The sequence below is a fragment of the Lolium rigidum genome, chromosome 1 (assembly GCF_022539505.1).
Source record: "Lolium rigidum isolate FL_2022 chromosome 1, APGP_CSIRO_Lrig_0.1, whole genome shotgun sequence".
NCBI lineage: Eukaryota > Viridiplantae > Streptophyta > Magnoliopsida > Poales > Poaceae > Lolium > Lolium rigidum.
The window spans coordinates 61,255,297-61,279,734 of record NC_061508.1 but is presented as its reverse complement, the minus strand read 5'-3'; positions in this window follow the sequence as shown (position 1 = coordinate 61,279,734).

The window sequence follows — 24,438 nt, the reverse complement described above, 5'->3', positions numbered from 1 at the left end:
TAAGTTGAGAATAATCAAAAGCGAGAAATCCAAAATGCGTAGCTTTCTCCTTAGACCTTTGTACAGTGAGCTGCATGGAGGTACCCCATTGTGACACTTGGTTAAAACATGTGCATTGCAAAGATCCGGTAGTCCAAGTTAATTAGGCAAGGTGCGGGCACTATTAGTATACTATGCATGAGACTTGCAACTTGTAAGATATAATTTACATAACTCATATGCTTTATTACCACCGTTGACAAAATTGTTTCATGTTTTCAAAATAAAAGCTCTAGCACAAATATAGCAACTCGATGCTTTCCTCTTTGAAGGACCATTCTCTTTACTTTTGTATTGAGTCCAGCCCACCTATCTCTCTCCACCTCAAGAAGCAAACACTCGTGTAACTATATTGATTCCTACATACTTGCATATTGCACTTGTTATATTATTCTCTATGTTGACAATTATCCATGAGATATACATGTTACAAGTTGAAAGCAACCGCTGAAACTTAATCTTCCTTTGTGTTGCTTCAATGCCTTTACTTTTGATTTATTGCTTTATGAGTTAACTCTTATGCAAGACTTATTGATGCTTGTCTTGAAGTACTATTCATGAAAAGTCTCTGCTTTATGATTCACTTGTTTACTCATGTCATTACCATTGTTTTGATCGCTGCATCTACTACATATGTTTACAAATAGTATGATCAAGGTTATGATGGCATGTCACTTAGAAATTATCTTTGTTATCGTTTTACCTCGTTGGACGACGTAATCTAAGCTAGGGATGCTTGATACGTCTCGACGTATCGATAATTTCTTATGTTCTATGCCATATTATTGATGATACCTACATGTTTTATGCACACTTTATGTCATCATTCGGTGCATTTTCCGGAACTAACCTATTAACAAGATGCCGAAGTGCCAGTTCTTGTCGTAGCATTTTTGGTTTCAGAAATCCTAGTAACGAATATTCTCGGAATTGGACGGAAATCAAGACCCAGGGGCCTATTTTTCCACGAACCTTCCCGTAAGGCCGAAAGAGGATACGAAGTGGGGGCGACGGGCGCCGCCACCATAGGGCCCGATACGTCTCCAACGTATCGATAATTTCTTGTGTTCCATGCCACATTATTGATGTTATCTACATGTTTTATGCACACTTTATGTCATATTCGTGCATTTCTCCGGAACTAACCTATTAACAAGATGCCGAAGTGCCGGTTGTTGTTCTATGCATGTTTTGGTTTCAGAAATCCTAGTAAAGAAAATATTCTCGGAATTGGACGAAATAAAAGCCCGGGGCCTATTTTCTCACGAAGCTTCCAGAAGTCCGAAGACGAAACGAAGTGGGGCCACAGGGAGCAAACCTCAGGGCGGCGCGGCCCCACCTGGCCGCGCCGCCACGTCGTCTGGGGCCCTGTGCTCCCTCTCGACTTGCCCTTCCGCCTACTTAAAAGCCTCCTCGTGGACGAAACCTCCAAGATGCGAGAGCCACGATACGGAAAACCTTGCGAGACGCCGTCGCCGCCGATCCCATCTCGGGGGATCCCGGAGATCGCCTCCGGCACCCTGCCGGAGAGGGGAATCATCTCCCGGAGGACTCTACACCGCCATGGTCGCCTCCGGAGTGAGGAGTGAGTAGTCTACCCCTGGACTATGGGTCCATAGCAGTAGCTAGATGGTTGTCTTCTCCCCATTGTGCTATCATTGTCGGATCTTGTGAGCTGCCTATCATGATCAAGATCATCTATATGTAATTCTATATGTTGCGTTTGTTGGGATCCGATGAATAGAGAATACTTGTTATGTTGATTATCAAAGTTATGCTTATGTGTTATTTATGATCTTGCATGCTCTCCGTTACTAGTAGATGCTCCGGCCAAGTAGATGCTTTTAACTCCAAGAGGGAGTACTTATGCTCGATAGTGGGTTCATGCCTGCATTGACACCTGGGACGGTGACAGAAAGTTCTAAGGTTGTGTTGTGCTGTTGCCACTAGGGATAAAACATTAGTGCTATGTTCAAGGATGTAGTCACTAGTTACATTACGCACCATACTTAATGCAATTGTCTGTTGCTTTGCAACTTAATACTGGGGGGGGTTCGGATGATAACCTGAAGGTGGACTTTTTAGGCATAGATGCAGTTGGATGGCGGTCTATGTACTTTGTCGTAATGCCCAATTAAATCTCACTATACTCATCATGATATGTATGTGCATTGTCATGCTCTCTTTATTTGTCAATTGCCCAAGCTGTAATTTGTTCACCCAACATGTCAGTTCGTCTTATGGGAGAGACACCTCTAGTGAACTGTGGACCCCGGTCCAATTCTCTTTACTCGAAATACAATCTACTGCAATACTTGTTTTTACTGTTTTCTCTCGCAAACAATCATCTTCCACACAATACGGTTAATCCTTTGTTACGACAAGCCGGTGAGATTGACAACCTCGTTGTTTCGTTGGGGAAAAGTACTTTGGTTGTGTTGTGCAGGTTCCACGTTGGCGCCGGAATCTCTGGTGTTGCGCCGCACTACATCCCGCCGCCATCAACCTTCAACGTGCTTCTTGGCTCCTCCTGGTTCGATAAACCTTGGTTTCTTTCCGAGGGAAAACTTGCTGCTGTGCTCATCATACCTTCCTCTTGGGGTTGCCCAACGAACGTGTGAAATACACGCCATCAAGCATATTTTCTGGCGCCGTTGCCGGGGAGATCAAGACACGCTGCAGGGGAGTCTCCACTTCTCAATCTCTTTACTTTGTTTTTGTCTTGCTTTATTTTATTTACTACTTTGTTTGCTGCACTAAATCAAAATACAAAAAAATTAGTTGCTAGTTTTACTTTATTTGCTATCTTGTTTGCTATATTGAAAACACAAAAAAATTAGTTTACTTGCATTTACTTTATCTAGTTTGCTTTATTTACTGTTGCTAAAATGGCCAACCACTGAAAATACTAAGTTGTGTGACTTCACTAGCACAAATAATAATGATTTCTTATGCACACCTATTGCTCCACCCTGCTACTACAGCAGAATTCTTTGAAATTAAACCTGCTTTACTCGAATCTTGTTATAAAAGATCAATTTTACGGAATTAGTTCCGATGATGCTTGCTGCCCATCTTAATAATTTTGTTGAACTATGTGAAATGCAAAAATATAAAGATGTAGATGGTGATATTATTAAACTAAAATTGTTCCCTTTCTCATTAAGAGGAAGAGCTAAAGATTGGTTGCTATCTCTCGCCTAAGAATAGTATTGATTCATGGACTAAATGCAAGGATGCTTTTATTGGTAGATATTATCCCCCTGCTAAAATTATATCTTTGAGGAGTAGCATAATGAATTTTAAACAATTAGATACTGAACATGTTGCTCAAGCTTGGGAAAGAATGAAATCTCTGGTTAAAAATTGCCCAACCCATGGACTGACTACTTGGATGATCATCCAAACCTTCTATGCAGGACTAAATTTTTCTTCGCGGAATTTATTGGATTCAGAGGTACCTTTATGTCCATCACTCTTGGTGAAGCAACAAAGCTTCTTGATAATATGATGATCAACTACTCTGAATGGCACACGGAAAGAGCTCCACAAGGTAAGAAGGTAAATTCGTTGAGGAATCCTCTTCCTTGAATGATAAGATTGATGCTATTATGTCTATGCTTGTGAACGGTAGGCCTAATGTTAATTCTAATAATGTTCCGTTAGCGTCATTAGTTGCTCAAAAAGAATATGTTGATGTGAATTTCATTAAAAATAACAATCACAATGATTCTAGGCCATACTCTGCTAATGGTAACTCTTATGGTAGATATGCTTCACCTAATGAAGAAAAGATGTTAGAAATTGAAAGATCCACCAAGAGTTTTATGCAATCACAATATGAGCAAAATAAATTGTTTACTAAAATTATGAATGAGCAATCTATCTTGTTGAAGAATATAGGAAATCAACTTGAAAATCTGAATAGGGAAATCTCGGGGTTGCAAACTAAACTTGCTAGTGCTGAAACCCGAATCTCATACATGTCTGCATCACAATCTTCTTTAATCAATAAAATGGCTGCTAAACCTGAGGATTTAGATGATAAAATTACTACTACAGCAAATGCCATTCAAGTTAGAATTAATGAGAATATAAGATTAATGGCTGAACTGCGTGCTAGGTGGGATAGAGAAGAAAATGAAAAACTAGCTAAAGAAAAGAATATAGCTAAAGTTTGGACTATTACCACCACTAGTAATGCTAATGCTACACATGTTGCTGCACCTCCTACTCATACTAATAAAAGAATTAGTGTTAGCAATGTTTCCACTTCTAATGCAAAGCGCGAAAAACCGCTCGAAACTGCTAAAACTGCTGAAACTGCTCTGTGATAAAGTCTGCTGAAATTTTTTCCAACATTGGGGATGATGATCCCATTGCTTTAGATTATAATGGTTTGAATTTTGATGATTGCCACATCTCTGAAGTTATAAAGTTCTTGCAAAAACTTGCTAAAAGTCCTAATGCTAGTGCTATAAATTTGGCTTTCACGCATCATATTACAAATGCTCTCATAAAAGCTAGAGAAGAGAAACTAGAGCGCGAAGCCTCTATTCCTAAAAAGCTAGAAGATGGTTGGGAGCCCATCATTAAGATGAAGGTTAAAGATTTTGATTGTAATGCTTTATGTGATCTTGGTGCAAGTATTTCTGTTATGCCTAAGAAAATTTATAATATGCTTGACTTGCCACCGCTGAAAAATTGTTATTTGGATGTTAATCTTGCTGATCATTCTACAAAGAAACCTTTGGGTAAAGTTGATAATGTTCGCATTACCGTTAACAATAATCTTGTTCCCGTTGATTTTGTTGTCTTGGATATTGAATGCAATGCATCTTGTCCAATTATATTGGGAAGACCTTTTCTTCGAACTGTTGGTGTTATTATTGATATGAGGGAAGGTAATATAAAATATCAATTTCCTCTCAAGAAAGGTATGGAACACTTCCCTAGAAAGAGAATAAAGGTACCTTATGATTCTATTATTAGAACAAATTATGATGTTGATGCTTCATCTCTCGATGTTACTTCATTCACACTTTCTGCGCCTAGCTGAAAGGCGTTAAAGAAAAGCGCTTATGGGAGACAACCCATGTTTTTACCTACAGTACTTTGTTTTTATTTTGTGTCTTGGAAGTTGTTTACTACTGTAGCAACCTCTCCTTATCTTAGTTTTGAGTTTTGTTGTGCCAAATTAAGCCGTTGATAGAAAAGTAAGTACTAGATTTGGATTACTGCGCAGTTCCAGATTTCTTTGCTGTCACGAATCTGAGCCCACTGCCCTGCAGGAAGCTCAGAAAATTATGCCAATTTACGAGCATGATCCTCAGATATGTACGCAACTTTCATTCAATTTGAGCATTTTCGTTTGAGCAAGTCTGGTGCCATTTTAAAATTCGTCAATACGAACTGTTCTGTTTTGACAGATTCTGCCTTTTATTTCGCATTGCCTCTTTCGCTATGTTGGATGAGTTTCTTTGATCCACTAATGTCCAGTAGCATTATGCAATGTCCAGAAGTGTTAAGAATGATTGTGTCACCTCTGAATATGTCAATTTATATTGTGCACTAACCCTCTAATGAGTTGTTTCGAGTTTGGTGTGGAGGAAGTTTTCAAGGATCAAGAGAGGAGTATGATGCAACATGATCAAGGAGAGTGAAAGCTCTAAGCATGGGGATGCACCCGGTGGTTCACCCCTGCATATATCAAGAAGACTCAAGCGTCTAAGCTTGGGGATGCCCAAGGCATCCCCTTCTTCATCAACAAATTATCAGGTTCCTCCCCTGAAACTATATTTTTATTCGGCCACATCTTATGTGCTTTTTCTTGGAGCGTCGGTTTGTTTTTATTTTTGTTTTGTTTGAATAAAATGGATCCTAGCATTCACTTCATGGGAGAGATACACGCTCCGCTGTAGCATATGGACAAATATGTCCTTGGTTTCTACTCATAGTATTCATGGCGAAGTTTCTCCTTCGTTAAATTGTTATATGGTTGGTATTGGAAAATGATACATGTAGTAATTGCTATAAATGTCTTGGGTAATGTGATACTTGGCAATTGTTGTGCTCATGTTTAAGCTCTTGCATCATATGCTTTGCACCCATTAATGAAGAAATACATAGAGCATGCTAAAATTTGGTTTGCATATTTGGTTTCTCTAAGGTCTAGATAATTTCTAGTATTGAGTTTGAACAACAAGGAAGACGGTGTAGAGTCTTATAATGTTTACAATATGTCTTTTATGTGAGTTTTGCTGCACCGGTTCATCCTTGTGTTTGTTTCAAATAAGCCTTGCTAGCCTAAACCTTGTATCGAGAGGGAATACTTCTCATGCATCCAAAATACTTGAGCCAACCACTATGCCATTTGTGTCCACCATACCTACCTATACTACATGGTATTTTCCCGCCATTCCAAAGTAAATTGCTTGAGTGCTACCTTTAAAATTCCATCATTCACCTTTGCAATATATAGCTCATGGGACAAATAGCTTAAAAACTATTGTGGTATTGAATATGTAATTATGCACTTTATCTCTTATTAAGTTGCTTGTTGTGCGATAACCATGTTTATCGGGGAACGCCATCAACTCATTGTTGAATTTCATGTGAGTTGCTATGCATGTTCGTCTTGTCTGAAGTAAGGGCGATCTACACTGAGTTGAATGGTTTGAGCATGCATATTGTGAGAGAAGAACATTGGGCCGCTAACTAAAGCCATGATTCATGGTGGAAGTTTCAGTTTTGGACAAATATCCTCAAATCTCTAATGAGAAAAGAATTAATTGTTGTCAAATGCTTAAAGCATTAAAAGAGGAGTCCATTATCTCGTTGTCTATGTTGTCCCGGTATGGATGTCTAAGTTGAGAATAATCAAAAGCGAGAAATCCAAATGCGAGCTTTCTCCTTAGACCTTTGTACAGGCGGCATAGAGGTACCCCTTTGTGAAACTTGGTTAAAGCATATGTATTGCGGTGATAATCCAGGTAGTCCAAGCTAATTAGGACAAGGTGCGGGCACTATTAGTACACTATGCATGAGGCTTGCAACTTATAAGATATAATTTACATGATGCATATGCTTTATTACTACCGTTGACAAAATTGTTTCATGTTTTCAAAATCAAAGCTCTAGCACAAATATAGCAATCGATGCTTTTCCTCTATGAGGACCATTCTTTTACTTTCAATGTTGAGTCCGTTCACCTATTTTTCTCCACCTCAAGAAGCAAACACTTGTGTGAACTGTGCATTGATTCCTACATACTTGCTTATTGCACTTATTATATTACTCTATGTTGACAATATCCATGAGATATACATGTTACAAGTTGAAAGCAACCGCTGAAACTTAATCTTCTTTTGTGTTGCTTCAATACCTTTACTTTGAATTATTGCTTTATGAGTTAACTCTTATGCAAGACTTATTGATGCTTGTCTTGAATTGCTATTCATGAAAAGTCTTTGCTTTATGATTCACTTGTTTACTCATGTCATACACATTGTTTTGATCGCTGCATTCTCTACATATGCTTTACAAATAGTATGATCAAGTTTATGATGGCATGTCACTCCAGAAATTATCTTTGTTATCGTTTTACCTCGCCGGACGAGCAGAACTAAGCTTAGGGATGCTGATACGTCTCCAACGTATCGATAATTTCTTGTGTTCCATGCCACATTATTGATGTTATCTACATGTTTTATGCACACTTTATGTCATATTCGTGCATTTTCCGGAACTAACCTATTAACAAGATGCCGAAGTGCCGATTCTGTCATTCTCGCTTTTTTGGTTTCAGAAATCCTAGTAAAGAAATATTCTCGGAATTGGACGAAACAAAAGCCCAGGGGCCTATTTTCTCACGAAGCTTCCGAAGTCCGAAGACGAAACGAAGTGGGGCCACGGGGAGCCAAACCCTAGGGCGGCGCGGCCCCCTTGGCCGCGCCGCCCGTCATCCGGGGCCCCTGTGCCCCCTCTCGACTTGCCCTTCCGCCTACTTCAAGCCTCCGTGACGAACCCCCCAGTATCGAGAGCCACGATACGGAAAACCTTACCGAGACGCCGTCGCCGCCGATCCCATCTCGGGGGATCCTGGAGATCGCCTCCGGCACCCTGCCGGAGAGGGGAATCATCTCCCGGAGGACTCTACACCGCCATGGTCGCCTCCGGAGTGATGAGTGAGTAGTCTACCCCTGGACTATGGGTCCATAGCAGTAGCTAGATGGTTGTCTTCTCCCCATTGTGCTATCATTGTCGGATCTTGTGAGCTGCCTATCATGATCAAGATCATCTATATGTAATTCTATATGTTGCGTTTGTTGGGATCCGATGAATAGAGAATACTTGTTATGTTGATTATCAAAGTTATGCTTATGTGTTATTTATGATCTTGCATGCTCTCCGTTACTAGTAGATGCTCCGGCCAAGTAGATGCTTTTAACTCCAAGAGGGAGTACTTATGCTCGATAGTGGGTTCATGCCTGCATTGACACCGGGACGGTGACGAGAAAGTTCTAAGGTTGTGTTGTCTGTTGCCACTAGGGATAAAACATTAGTGCTATGTTCAAGGATGTAGTCACTAGTTACATTACGCACCATACTTAATGCAATTGTCTCGTTGCTTTGCAACTTAATACTGGAGGGGTTCGGATGATAACCCGAAGGTGGACTTTTTAGGCATAGATGCAGTTGGATGGCGGTCTATGTACTTTGTCGTAATGCCCAATTAAATCTCACTATACTCATCATGATATGTATGTGCATTGTCATGCTCTCTTTATTTGTCAATTGCCCAACTGTAATTTGTTCACCCAACATGATGTTCGTCTTATGGGAGAGACACCTCTAGTGAACTGTGGACCCCGGTCCAATTCTCTTTACTTGAAATACAATCTACCGCAATACTTGTTTTTACTGTTTTCTCTCGCAAACAATCATCTTCCACACAATACGGTTAATCCTTTGTTACAGCAAGCCGGTGAGATTGACAACCTCACTCGTTTCGTTGGGGCAAAGTACTTTGGTTGTGTTGTGCGGGTTCCACGTTGGCGCCGGAATCTCCGGTGTTGCGCCGCACTACATCCCGCCGCCATCAACCTTCAACGTGCTTCTTGGCTCCTCCTGGTTCGATAAACCTTGGTTTCTTTCTAAGGGAAAACTTGCTGCTGTGCTCATCATACCTTCCTCTTGGGGTTGCCCAACGAACGTGTGAAATACACGCCATCAAGCAACTCCAATCCTATGATGGCACATGAGATATACTCCCGCCTTCTTCTCACCGAGCAGCGTGTTGAGTCGCGCCGTTCCAGCCGCAGCCGTGGTTCTCCCGCCGCGCACGCTGCCTACAAGGGCGGTTCTCCTGCATCGGGCGCCCCGACCTCTGGCAAGGGGCCCGCGCCGCCCTCGTCCGCTCCTCCGTCCGTGCTGCCTGGCAGTGGGGCGCCGCGCATCTGCCAACTCTGCGGTCTTCATGGACACTGGGCCTCCAAGTGTCATCGCCGTTTTCAGAAGAGCTTCCTTGGGCTCGGCAATGATGGCAAAGATACGCGCAATAATGCGCGTCAAGTGGCTATGGCTGATCTCCTCGCGCCGGCGCCGAAGTCCCAGGGACATACTCAGTCCTACTCCATCGACCCGCACTGGTACATGGACTCTGGGGCAACGGAGCACCTGACGAGCGAGATGGGGAAGCTCCACACCACCGAGCCTTACCACGGTTCCGACAAGGTCCACACCGCCAATGGAGCAGGTATGCACATCTCCCATATTGGTCAAGCATCTCTTCTCACTAGCCATGCAAATAGGAGCCTTCATCTTCGTAATGTTCTTAGAGTACCATCTGTGACGCGCAATCTACTCTCAGTTCCTAAACTCACTCTTGACAATAATGTGTTTTGTGAATTTCACCCGTTTGATCTTTTTATTAAGGATCGGGACACGAGGGACGTGCTTCTTAGTGGGCGTCTTTGCCAGGGCCTCTATCGTCTGGAGCATCCTGGAGTCTCTCGCGTTTTCAGTGGAGTTCGCGTCTCGCCGTCACAGTGGCATGCTCGTCTTGGTCATCCTGCCACTCCTATTGTTCGACATATCTTGCGTCGTCATGAGCTTCCTAGCATGCCCAGTAATAAAGATGTAGCGAGTGTGTGATGCTTGTCGGCAGGGGAAGAGTCATCAACTTCCTTTTTCGGAGTCTATTCGGGAGGTGAAATATCCTCTTGAGCTTGTGTTTACAGATGTATGGGGTCCTGCCCAAACTTCGTTAGTGGTCATAATTATTATATCGATTTCGTTGATGCTTACGGTCGATTTACTTGGCTTTATCTTATCAAGAGAAAATCTGATGTGTTTGATATCTTTGTTCGGTTCAAAAACATGTTGAACGTCTCCTCAAGCATAAGATTGTTCATGTTCGGTCGGATTGGGGTGGTGAGTATCGCAACCTCAACTCCTTTTTCCGATCGCTTGGGATTGCTCACCGTTTAGCATGTCCACATACACATCAACAGAATGGCTCTATAGAACGTAAGCATCGTCACATTGTCGAAACTGGTCTTACTCTTTTGGCCCATGCATCGGTTCCCTTTCGATTTTGGAGTGATGCTTTTACCACGGCATGTTTTCTTATCAACCGTACTCCCACACGTGTTCTAAACATGAAGACTCCTATTGAACTCCTCTTGAATGAACAACCTGACTATACTTTCTTTAAAGTGTCTGGGTGTGCTTGCTGGCCGCATCTTCGCCCATATAATAAACACAAGCTGGAATTTAGGTCCAAAAAGTGTGTCTTTCTTGGCTATAGTTCCCTTCATAAAGGTTACAAATGTCTTCATGTTCCTACCAATCGCGTCTATATATCTCGGGATGTCGTGTTTGATGAGCATGTTTTTCCCTTTGCCAAACTCCCTATCTCCACCAATGAGTCTCCACCCTTGCATATATCTTCCATTGCCTCTGACCAATTTGATGATGTTGCATACTCTCCTGTATTGTTGCCTAACCATGGTGCAGGCACTGGACGTGGAGCTCGTTTGAAAATTCTGGAGGCACCTGTACCTCCACCGCCGACGCCATCTGACGCGCACGTCGATCGTGCTGCGCCCCTGCATGGCCTCGGTCCGCGCGCTCATGCACGCTCACCTGACGTGCCCTCGACGCCGCGCGCAGCGTCGTCTCCTGCAGCTGGGCCGGCCTCGCCCCGTACCTGGCCTGCCCCGCCATCGCCCAGCCCCACGCCCGCTTCGCCGTCATCACCTGCCTCTCCTGGGCTGCCTTCTTCGCCGGGCAGCCCAATGCCTGTGACGCCCACGGCGGGCTCTGGCTCCGCCTCGCCCAGTCCCACGTCGCCTGGGTCGTCGCCGTCGCCATCACCCAGCCCCTCGACGGCTGGGTCCTCTCCGTTGATGTCTTCCAGCCCCTCCTCGGCTGCACCTTCGACATCGACAGCTCCCGTGCTGCGTCCGCATACGCGCAGCCGCAGTGGCATTTTTCGCCCAAAGGAGCGCACTGACGGTACTCGTTGCTTGGCATGCTCGCGTGTATGACGGCTGCCATTACGGATCCGTCCTCCGAGCCCCGCACATACCAGGCTGCTATGAGTATTCCTCACTGGAGAGAGGCCATGGAACAGGAGTATCAAGCTCTTCTTCGTAATGAGACGTGGACTCTTGTTCCTCCACCACCGCGAGTTAACGTCATTGACTCTAAATGGGTTTTCAAAGTGAAGAAGCATTCCGATGGGACTATTGAGCGCTACAAAGCGCGCCTTGTTGCCCGAGGTTTTCGTCGGCGTTATGGTCTTGACTATGAAGATACTTTCAGTCCAGTGGTCAAGCCTACTACCATCAGGCTTCTTCTCTCCATTGCCGTCACTCGAGGATGGTCTCTTCGTCAGCTTGATGTGCAGAATGCCTTTCTTCATGGCATGTTGGAGGAGGAGGTCTATATGCGACAGCCCCCTGGTTTTTCTGATCCTGATCGTCCTAATCATATATGTCGTCTTACTAAAGCACTTTATGGGTTGAAGCAAGCTCCTCGTGCCTGGCATGCTCGTCTTGCGGCTACTCTTCGTGCTCATGGGTTTACACCGTCTGCTGCTGACTCCTCCTTATTTCTTCTACAGAAGCCTGCAGTCACTATGTACTTGTTGGTCTATGTGGATGATATTATTCTGGTCAGCTCCTCTTAGTTTGTTGCGAATGCTCTTGTTCGTTCTCTTGGTACTGATTTTGTTGTCAAGGATCTTGGGAAGCTTCACTATTTTCTTGGAGTGGAGGTTGCTTCCCGTGATGCTGGACTTGTTATGACACAAAAGAAGTACTCCTTGGACTTGTTGCAGCGGGCTGGGATGCTTAAGTGTACGACGACTTCTACACCCATGTCTTCCACTGACAAGATTACTGCTGTTGATGGTGAGCTTCTGTCTTCTGCGGATGCGACAGACTACAGGAGTATTGTTGGTGGTCTTCAGTATTTGACGATCACGAGACCAGATATTTCTTATGCTGTCAACAGAGTTTGTCAGTATTTACAGGCACCTCGCGACACTCATTGGTCTGCTGTCAAGCGCATATTGCGTTATGTTAGACTTACTGTGTCTTATGGGCTGCATATCCGACCGAACCCCTATGGGGTCCTTTCGGCGTATTCGATGCGGACTGGGCTGGCGAGTCCGGATGACGAAGCGATCTACGGGGGCTATGCTTGTGTTCTTTGGCTCTACTTTGATCGCCTGGAGTGCTCGGAAACAAGCTACTGTGTCACGTAGCAGTACTGAAGCTGAGTATAAGGCTGTGGCCAATGCTACTGCTGAGATCATTTGGGTACAGTCTTTGCTTCAGGAATTGGGTATATCCCAATCGCAGCCTCCTATCCTTTGGTGTGATAACATCGGTGCTACATACCTTTCTGCAAATCCGGTATTTCATGCCCGAACGAAACACATCGAAGTTGACTATCACTTTGTACGGGAACGTGTGTCACAGAAGCGATTACGGATCAGGTTCATCTCTTCTAAGGATCAACTTGCAGACATCTTCACCAAGCCATTGCCTCTTCCACAGTTCGAGGCTTGCAGGCGCAATCTTACCCTTCTCGATTCTTTAGGAAGTGGCTAAGATTGAGGGAGGGTGTTAGACTATGTATAGCTTCCGTGTATGTGTACGTATTGTACCTTTGTAACACACTCATTATATATATGTGATAGGCCACCCCTAGAGGGTTGAGCCGGTTCCCCCAAACCTATTGTCTTACATATACCATCCCCATATCATGCAACAAAGTATTATATTCTTCATCATTATTATCATCATCACTCTCATCGTTAGAGGATGTGTTAGGAGTCAAAGTAGGAGATACCTTTGATCCATTTTCCATAAGGCACATGTGCATACCGGAGGATGAAAATGAGGATATTCTTGAATCCCCATTTGAAATCGTGTCTTGATCCATAGAGTGTTCAGTTTCCTCTACATTGTTAGTCAACAAACAACTAGAGGAAATAGAAACATTTTGATTATGGCAACAAGACAAGGCAAGCATATCATCATGGGATTTATGTAAGGAGTTTATACATGATATGCAAGGACTATCAACACTAGCATGTAAGACATTTTTGGTGCTAGATGTGTCTAGGTCCAAAGAGGAGACATTGCAATGGGATAGAATGAAGAATCATCACTATTGAGCACAATATCAACATTGGAATTTTCCTAACCACTCACCATATCATTACCTTGTGTCTTGCCACACGTTGGTGAAGTGGATGAAGATGATGATACATCACGGCCGGAGGTGGAAGCAACTTGGAGATCTTCATGATGTGAAGGGAAAGAGAGCTCCTCGGAGACACCACCGACCAAATGAGAAATGGATCCACCAAACATTTCCTTAAGCTTGATCCACATCTCATGAGATGACTTTCGCTTTATATATATCAAGAACCTACGAAAATCTGGTCTCAAGGAGAATTAAAGCTCATTAGATACTTGAGCTTCAAGATGTAAGTTTTTCTCATCCTCTAAACATAGATTTTGAGGATCCATCGGAGGAGAAAACCTACATATAGAAAGGACGGGATGTCGCCTAGAGGGGGGTGAATAGACGTTTAAAAACTCTTACGGATTTGTCTTGTAAGAATGTGGAATTAAACTAACGTTTAGTTTACAAGCACAAACCCTAAATATGCTAAGCTCAACTAAGTGTAACAATAACAACTAGAGCTAAGCAAGATAGGCACAAGATATATGTAGCACAAGTGATAGCAAGATATATGTACTTCAAGCACGATGGCTATCACAAGGAAAGAAAGCTCGGGTATAGAAATAGTCGAGGCACGCGGAGACGAGGATGTATTTCCGTGTTCCCTTCCTTTGCAAGAAGGTACGTCACGTTTGGAGGAGTGGAGGTCCCATGAAGAATTCCCCAACGCCACGAAGGCTCACCCTATTCTCCGAGCCACACCCACGAAGGATAATGGCCCTTTCCTTATGGTTAGCTTTTCCTCCACTCCGGAGATGGCAAGCTCCACAACCACTTCACAAGCTCCACGAAGGAGAAGCCCGGGCCTCTTCACAATCTTCCTTGAAGAGATCACCGGAGCACCAACCGCCAAGCCAACTAGGAGGTCTCCCTCCAAGAGTAACAAGCTCACGGTCTCTCACTCGAACTAATCGTGGTGGGTAGCTCAACACTATGCAATGATGCAAAGCAAGAACACTAGGGGTGTTCAAGTCCTTCACACTCAAATCCCACCCGAGCAACAAATGCTAGGATGAGATTAGAGAGGAAGAACAAAGAGGAAAGTCAACAAAAGACTCAAAGATCTAGATCCAATGGGTTCCCCTCACTTAGAGGAGAAATGAGTTGGTGGGGATTGTAGATCTAGATCTCCTCTCTCAAATCCTCAAGAATGGGCAAGAATCATGGGAGGAATCAAGAGGGGAAGCAAGTTCTTCAAATAACAACAATGGAGGAGTAGGGTGGGAAGAACTAGCTCAGCTCAAGGTGGAAGAAGGCCTTTTATAGCTAAAGGGGGGAAATAACCGTTGGGGAGAAAGCCAACAAAAAACAGCACAGAAATTGGCCCAGCCGGCCGACCGGAGCAGCGGTCGGACAAGCCGGCATGCAGCCCGGCCGAGCCGAGGCCCAGGCCGGATGGGGCGAGCAGGCCGCGCTGGGGGGAGAAGGCCCAACCCGGCAGAGAGGCCGGTCAGCCGGGCCGCACGCCGAGCAGGCGGGCGGGCGCCGGGAGCTAGGCCGGACCAGGCCGGGAACCTTACAGTAGGTGGCCCGGTTGCACCAAGCCCACCAGCCGGTGGGAACCGAGCAGGCCAGTGGCAGGCCCGGTCGGCCGGGCAGCAGGCCGGAATCCACATGGCCCCTTTTTTAAAGTCTTTTCCCTTTTTCTTTTTGACAAATCTAATTTCCGTAATAACTAATGCTCTCGAACTCCGAATCGCATGAAACCAAGTTTGGTAGAAAGATAACAACAAATGCTATACAATGGAAAGAGTAAATCATAAGAATCTGTAGGAGGGGATTTTATCATAAATATAAAAGGTAGAACCTTATATCATGAATAACCGGTAAAATCACCCAACCTTGAAAACGTCATAGAAGAGTCATACGCATTTCGTTTTCGATGAACTTGGGCTTGTTGTAAAGCTAGCAACAAGCTCAAGAACCTCTCACAAAGAAACACCAACAAGCAATAGGGATATGCAAAGTATGCAAAGGATTGAGCTCCCTAAGACGATGTGATCAAGTTACCCAACCGAAGCCCCTCTTGATAGTGCGGCTATCTATCCTATAATCCGGTCTCCCATCAACCACCTTGAGATCGGTTAAAAGGAAAACCTATCAAGGCCATACCTTTTCCTTGCGCATCCCGCTTGATCTTGATGATAACTCTTCAAGCTCCACTCAAGCCGGAATGCCTCACTTGATCATTGTTGCTTCGTGAAGACTCACAAATGCTCCCCTATACACTATGATGGGAAAGCTCTATTGACGCACATCTTCACATGTCCGTTATCACCAAATGGACGGCAAGATTCAAGCATATGATCCTCTCGAGATGCTCAACTTGAACTTGCCCAGCTCAACCTTGATGACGATCACCACTTGCTGTCATCCTCTCATGGGCTATATGAGATCTCACTTTGATGCATGCCCATGGAAAGATACCATGTGACTTCACGTGGCACATTCTCCATGCTTCATGTGTTTACCAAACTTGAATCTATTCTTCACTCTTTGTATTGGTCAACCTTGTATCTTCTCATGCTCTATCATACTATCTTGAGGTGTATAAAGAATTCTTCACTTGGAATCAAGCTCTCAAGATCTTGATCATTAATTGCTTATCACATAAGATAGAGCATGGCTAATATTGAGTTCCACATAGGAACTCCATCTTCATTTCTTCTTCTTGATCATATCACATATATATCTTCAAATCGATGATCTTGATGGCAATACACAAGGTATATCTTTATCTTCATGGCATCAATACTTGAATCCAACACATGGAATAAAAGTAGTACCTATGGAATATTCCTTCATATAAACTCAATGAAAACATTAGTTCATAGGGGTTGTCATTAATTACCAAAACCACACATAGGGGCAATGTACCCTTACACTAGGAAATAGCCTATAGCTGCCAGCACTACTTCCAGTGCACCACAAAAGGAGCTCGCCGGTTGTATATACTACCGGCGCTCCTTGTTTTGAGCACCCCTGTGATGACTCAAAACCACCGGCGCGGCAAAAATTTATTGCACTGGGGATAAAGTTCGAACAGGTCCGGGTTTACCACTGGCGCACCTCCATGGTGGCGCGCTTGGGTAAAGGGAGCACATATTTCCTCTCCTTACCCCCCCACCCCGAACGCCTTTTTCAGTTTTGGAAAAAAATAAAAGAAAGTGATAGAAATTTCAAAAAAAAAAATCCTTCGATCTGCCCATGTGTTATGCCATATAATTTTAGCGAACATTGAAAAACGTGAATTTTTATATATTGTGCAAAATGATGTCATGTTTCGGTAAAATGAGATTTCTGGTTGCATAACCTCTGATGAAAAACCTTTTTGTATCAAAATGTATCTACGCAAAATTTCCTATCCGATTTCAACCACCTACGGTCGCTTAGACAAAAATTGGGTCGCCAAATTTAAAACAGAAATAGGACTTTTTTTAGCTTTTAGATTTTGATGAAAAAATAAAAAAAGTTTACCCCCGGCGCGCCACCATATTGGTGCGCCGGCGGTAACCTTAGGTATATAAGTTGAAACCAGCACATCCTCCTCTTCCCCTTTCCTCACTTCCCCCTCTTGTGCTCTCCTCGTCTTCCTCTCTTCATCTTCCTCTTCCTACTCTTCCTCTTCCTACACTTCTTCTCCGCCTCCTCTCCTCTTCCTCTTCTCCTCTTCCTGCCATGATGTTGCGCCTCGAGCTCCCATGACCAAGAGCCACCGTCGCTGCCTCCTCCTCCCCCTCGGCCACGAGCTCCGACAACCACGCCGCCTCGAGCTCCTCCTCGGCCTCGAACTCCGATGTCCACGCCGCCTCGAGCTCCTCCTCGGCCTCGAGCTCCTACGACCACACTGCCGACACGCCGCCTCGAGCTCCTCCTCGCCCTCAAGATCCAGATCTGTGGAAAAAACAACTAGGATTCGATTGCTTTCCTATTTTGAACGTAGGGGGCTGCTTGTAAAAGTGCCCCCCGCAAGGCTTTTTTTGTTTTCTGGAATGACTTACTGCCGACGCACTAGGCAGGTGCACCGGCGATAACTCGCGTTACTGCTGGCGCACCAACTGGTGCGTCGGTGGTAAGCCATTACCACCGGCATGTTCCCACCGGCGGGCGCTGGTGCGCCGACAATAGCCATTTTTGGTGCGCCGGTAATGAGACTTTTTCTAGTAGTGCACCGGCAGCACCACTCCCTCGGTTGGCCGCACCACCACCCCGCCAGCAGCATTCTCGCCTCGGATCGCTGGCAACAGCCACGATTCGCCTTTGCAGCAGCATGATGACCCACAAGTATAGGGGGGTGTATCGTAGTACTTTCGATAAATAAGAGTGTCGAACCCAACGAGGAGCGGAAGGTGTTGACAAGTAGTTTCGATGAAGGATTCACTGTAAATGCTCACAGACAAGTTTTCAGGGGGTTTTGATATAGCAGATAAATAAAGTACAAGTAAGTAAAATGCGAGAGTAATAATTGCAGCGAGTGGCCCAAACGTTCTTGAGGACACACGGAAATTTAGTCTAGTGCTTTCGCTTCATATAGTTGATTAATCTTCATTGTTTTGATAAGTGTTGTGTGGGTGAACCTATGCTAATGCACCGCCCTTCCTAGGACTAATACATACTTGTGATTAAACCCCTTGCAAGCATCCGCAAATACAAGAAAGTAATTAAGATAAATCTAACCACAACCTTAAACTACGAGATCCTGCTATCCCTCATGCATCGATATACCAACGGGGTTCAGGTTGTTGTCACTCCGGCAACCCCACAATTAGCAAACGAATACAAGATGCATTCCCCTAGGCCCATAATGGTGAAGTATCATGTAGTCGACGTTCACATGACACCACTAGAAGAATAACACCACAACTTAAATATCAAACCATTAAATATTACTCAACATAGTTCACTACTAACATTTAGACTTCACCCATGTCCTCAAGAACTAAATGAACTACTAACGAGACATCATATGGAACATGATCAGAGGTGATATGACGATGAATAACAATATGAACATAAACCTTGGTTCAATGGTTTCACTCAATAGCATCAATAACAAGGAGTAATCAATACCGGGAGAGTTTCCCCTATGAAATAATCAAGATTCAACCCTAGATGTTACAGCGGAGACGAGGTGCAGTGGTGGAGATGATGGTGTCGGTGATGGAGATGATGGTGATGATGATCCCAATGAAGTCCAGCTCGATGACGGTGACGATGGCGATGATTTCCCCCTCCGGGAGGGAATTTCCCCAGCAGATTTCAGCCTGCCGGAGAGCTCTTTTCTCTCTTGTGTTTCTCCGCCCCGCAGAGGCGGCTCTGTCTATTCTCGATGTCTCTCCTCGCCTTATGGTTCTCTGGAGATGAAGTACGCGAAAGGGAGACGGCCGAGGGGGGTCATGGGCCCCCTCCCCACATGGCGGCGTGCCAGGCCTGGTGGCCGCGCCGGCCTATGGGGGGCCATGGTGGCCCTCCTCGGCCTCTCCTTCTGGCTGGCTCCGTCATTTAGAAAAATAGGAGCTTCGGTATATTTTCCATCAATTGTTGATCTTCAGTAATATTGTATCCTGACGGTGTTTTTTCCAGCAGAATCCTGACTCCGGTGAGTGATTCTCCAATAATCATGAAACATGCAAAATAGGTGAAATAACATAAGTATCATCTCTAAATATGAAATATATCAATGAATAACAATAAATTATGATATAAAATAGTGATGCAAAATGGACGTATCAACTCCCCCAAGCTTAGACCTCGCTTGTCCCCAAGCGAACCGAACTCGATAAACAAGACCACATGTTTATGGAGTGAAGAGTCGATAAATGAAATATGTACAAGAAGCATCACATTTATTAATTCACACAAGACATTCTAGTAAACAACTTCCTCATATAACTCAACTTGAAACAAGTAAAGGGAAATCACAAATAAAGGTGCATAGGAAATCATAATTGGTGATGGCAAACTTTGTTCTTGGTCAAAGAACGATTAACAGATTCTACTTATTTTTCAAGCATAGATAACCTTCAAAGTCATATTCATACAGATAAAATTTGTAATAAACAAGGAAAAATAAAAGACATGATTAAATAGATCACAATATAGATGGTTGGATCACAACAACTCAATTGCTTGCTTGAGATGGAGGGAAATAGGTTTACTGACTCAACATGAAAGTAAAAGATAGGCCCTTCGCAGAGGGAAGCAGGGATTAAATCATGTGCTAGAGCTTTTTAAGTTTTGAAATCATATAGAGAACATAAAAGTAAAGTTTTGAGAGGTGTTTGTTGTTGTCAGCGAATGGTAGTGGGCACTCTAACCCCCTTGCCAAACAGACTTTCAGAGAGCGGCTCCCATGAAGGACGTTATCTCTACCAGCAAGGTAGTGTTGGAGATATGCCCAAGAGGCAATAATAAAGTGGTTATTATAATATCTTTGTGTTTATGATAAATGTTTACATACCATGCTATAATTGTATTAACCGAAACATTGATACATGTATGTTATGTAAACAATAAGGAGTCCCTAGTAATCCTCTTGTATAACTAGCTTGTTGATTAATGGATGATCATGGTTTCGTGATCATGAACATTGGATGTTATTAATAACAAGGTTATGTCATTAGTTGAATGATATAATGGACACACACCCATATGAGCGTAGCATAAGATCAAGTCATTAAGTTCAAAATGCTATAAGCTTTCGATACATAGTTGTCTTAGTCCTTCGACCATGAGATCATGTAAATCACTTACACCGGAAGGGTACTTTGATTACATCAAACGCCATTGCGTAAATGGGTGGTTATAAAGATGGGATTAAGTATTTGGGAAGTGTGAGTTGAGGCATATGGATCAATAGTGGGATTTGTCCATCCCGATGAGGGATAGATATACTCTGGGCCCTCTCGGTGGAATGTCGTCTGATTAGCTTGCAACACATGATTAGATCATGAGAGATGACATACCGCGGTACGAGTAAAGAGTACTTGTCGGTAACGAGGTTGAACAAGGTATGGAGATACCGATGATCAAACCTCGGACAAGTAGAATATCGTGTGACAAAGGGAATTGGCATCGTATGTAAATGGTTCAATCGATCACTAAGTCATCGTTGAATATGTGGGAGCCATTATGGATCTCCAGATCCTGCTATTGGTTATTGCTCGGAGAGGAGTCTCGACCATGTCTGCATAGTTCACGAACCGTAGGGTGGCGCGCTTAAGGTTCAATGTCGCATAAGTAGATTCGGAATATGAGATGGAGACCGAATGTTGTTCGGAGTCTCGGATGGGATCCAAGACATCACGAGGAGGACCGGAATTGTTCTGGAAGAATTATGCTGTTTTGTATTTCAAGAAAAGTTGTTCTGGAAACATTCTCGGAATTGGACGAAATAAAAACAGAAGTTCTTATTTTTCTCTCACGGAGACAGAGTCCAAAGGGGAGACGGAGAAAGGCCAGGGGTGGGCCACACAACACCTCGGCGCGGGTCCCACCCGAGCCGTGCCGTGGTATTGTGTGGGCCCACCAGGCGCCGGCCCTAGATGGGTTTTGTGAAACCCTAACCCTACCTCCCGACTATATATAGAGGGATGGTTTGGCCGGCAAAAGCTGCTCCGTACGCAACCCTAATTTGCCACCTCTCCTCCCTCCCAGTTTCTCCTGCTCCGGCTTGGGTGAAGCCCTGCAGGAATTCTTCTCCACCACCACCACCACGCCGTCGTGCTGCTGGGATTCCGTGGAGATCTACTACATCTCCGCTGCCCGCTGGAACGAGGAGAGGAAGGAGCTTCATCGACACCGTACGCGCGACCGAGTACGGAAGTGCTGTAGGATTGCAGCACCAGGGACGATCGTCTACATCAACAACGAGATTAATCTCGTAGACTTTGGAATCTTCGAGGGTTAGTCTCATCTCCATCTCGTTGCTTCGATCTTGTAGATTAGATCTTGGGTGTTCCATAGATTAGATATGTTGGTTTTATTCGTCTTGCGATAGGAATTTTTTGTTTTCTATGTTACGAACCCCATCAGTGGTATCAGAGCCATGTCTATGCATAGATCTGTTGCACGAGTAGAACATAATGGTTTTGTGGGCGGTGATGCTTTTGTTGCTTTAGTTTGTGTACCGTGCTTCTTGCAGGATGGTGGGATGAAGCGGCCCGGGCTAACTTTACATGACCGCGTCTCATGAGACTTGCTCCACGCTTGACATGCAACTTGTATTGCATAAGTGGCTTTGCGGGTGTCTGTCTCTCCCACCATAGTGAAGATTGCAATTTGCACTTCTATTGTCAACACTAGTATCACCGTTGTGGTTCATGTTCGTAGGTAGATTGGATCTTACTCGAAAACCCTAAACCACGTAAAATATGCAAACCAAATTAGAGGCGTCTAACTTGCTTTTGCAGGGTTTGGTGATGTGATATGGCCATGATGTGATGATGATTATATTTGATGTATGAGATGTTCATTATTGTATTATTGCAACCGGCAGGAGCCTAATGGTTGTCTTTAATTTTTGCTAAAGACATGCGTGTCTATTCATCATGTAATAGCTTTATTTCAAGTAGTTGTTATAGTAGCTATAAGTGATGGACAACCATGAAGCGGTGCCACTGACCTTGACGCCATGCTGGTGATGATGGAGATCATGTCCGTGCTTTGGAGATGGAGATCAAAAGCACAAGAAGAAAGGCCATATCATATCACACATTATGAATTGCATGTGATGTTAATCCTTTTTATGCATCTTATTTTGCTTAGATCGCGACGGTAGCATTATAAGATGATCCCTCTCACTAAATATCAAGATAATAAAGTGTTCATCCTTAGTATGCACCGTTGCTAAGACTTGTCGTTTCGAAGCATCTCGTGATGATCGGGTGTGATAGACTCTACATGTGCATACAACGGGTGCAAGCCAGATTTGCACACGCGGATACCAAGGTTGCCTTGACGAGCCTAGCATGTACAGACATGGTCTCGGAACATGGGATACCGAAAGGTAGAGCATGAATCATATGAATGATATGATGAACACTTTGAGTGTTCGCCTTTGAAGCTACATCTTTTCTCGTGAAGATCGGACTTGGTGTAGTGGATTTGGTTCGTGTAATCACTAAGACAATGCGAGGGATGTTGTTTTAAGTGGGAGTTCACCTAGTTAATTTAAGAATTAAAATTTGAACTCAATTTATCATAAACTTAGTCTAAACTCTTTGCAAATATGTTGTAGATCATGGCGCCCCCTCCATCAATTTTAACCAGTTCCTAGAGAAAGAAAAGCTTAAGGGCAATGGTAGCAACTTCACTTGATTGGTTCCGTCATGTGAGGATTTTCCTCCTTTGGTGGAAGCCTGCAATATGTGCTCGAAGCACCGCTAGGCCCCCCACCACCTCCTGCAGTATCCGAGGACATAAAGAATGTTTATGAGACTCGGGCTGTTCGGTACTCCGAAGTTCAGTGTGCCATCTTGTGCAGCTTAGAGGGAGAGCTCCAAAAGCGTTTTGAGCACCACGACCCATGTGAGATGATGCGTGAGCTCAAACTTATCTTTGAAACTCATGCGGCCGTGGAGAGCTATGAGGCCTCGAAACAGTTCTTTAGCTGCATGATGGAAGAGGGCAGCTCCGTCAGTGAGCACATGTTCGCCATGTCCGGACATGCCAAGAAGCTCGATGACATGGGGATGATGATCCCTAACCAGCTGGGTATTCACCGTGTCCTTCAATCACTGCCACCAAGTTACAACAACTTCGTGATGAACTACAACATGCAGAACATGAATAAAGATTTACCTGAACTCTTTTACATGCCGAAGTTTGCTGAAGTTGAGATTAAAAAGGAGAACCAAGTGTTGATGGTCAACAAGACCACCGGTTTCAAAAAGCAGGGCAAGCCTAACAAGGGTAACTTCAAGAAGGGCGGCAAGAAAGTTGCTGCGCATCCTGAGAAGCCTAAGGCTGGTCCTAAACCTGAGACTGTGTGCTATTACTGCCAGGGGAAGGGGCACTGGAAGCGTAATTGCCCCAAATACTTGGCCGATCTGAAGAGCGGCCACGTCAAAAAGAAAGGTATATTTGATATACATGTTATTGATGTCTATCTTACTGGTTCTCGTAGTAGTGCCTGGGTATTTGATACTGGTTCGGTTGCTCACATTTGTAACTCGAAACAGGAACTGCGGAATAGACGAAGCCTGGCAAGAGACGAGGTGACGATGCGCGTTGGAAATGGATCCAAAGTCGATGTGATCGCCGTCGGCACGCTCCCTCTACATCTACCTTCGGGATTAGTTTTAAACCTCAATAATTGTTATTTGGTACTGCGTTGAGCATGAACATTATATCTGGATCTTGTTTAATGCAAGACGGTTATTCGTTTAAGTCTGAGAATAATGGTTGTTCGATTTATATGAGTAATGTCTTTTATGGCCATGCACCTGAGATGAGTGGTTTATTCTTATTAAATCTCGATAGTAGTGATACACATGTTCATAACATAGATGCTAAACGAATTAAATTGAATGATAATTCTACTTATATGTGGCACTGTCGTCTTGGTCATATTGGAGTGAAGCGCATGAAGAAACTCCATTCCGATGGACTTCTTGGGTCACTTGACTTTGA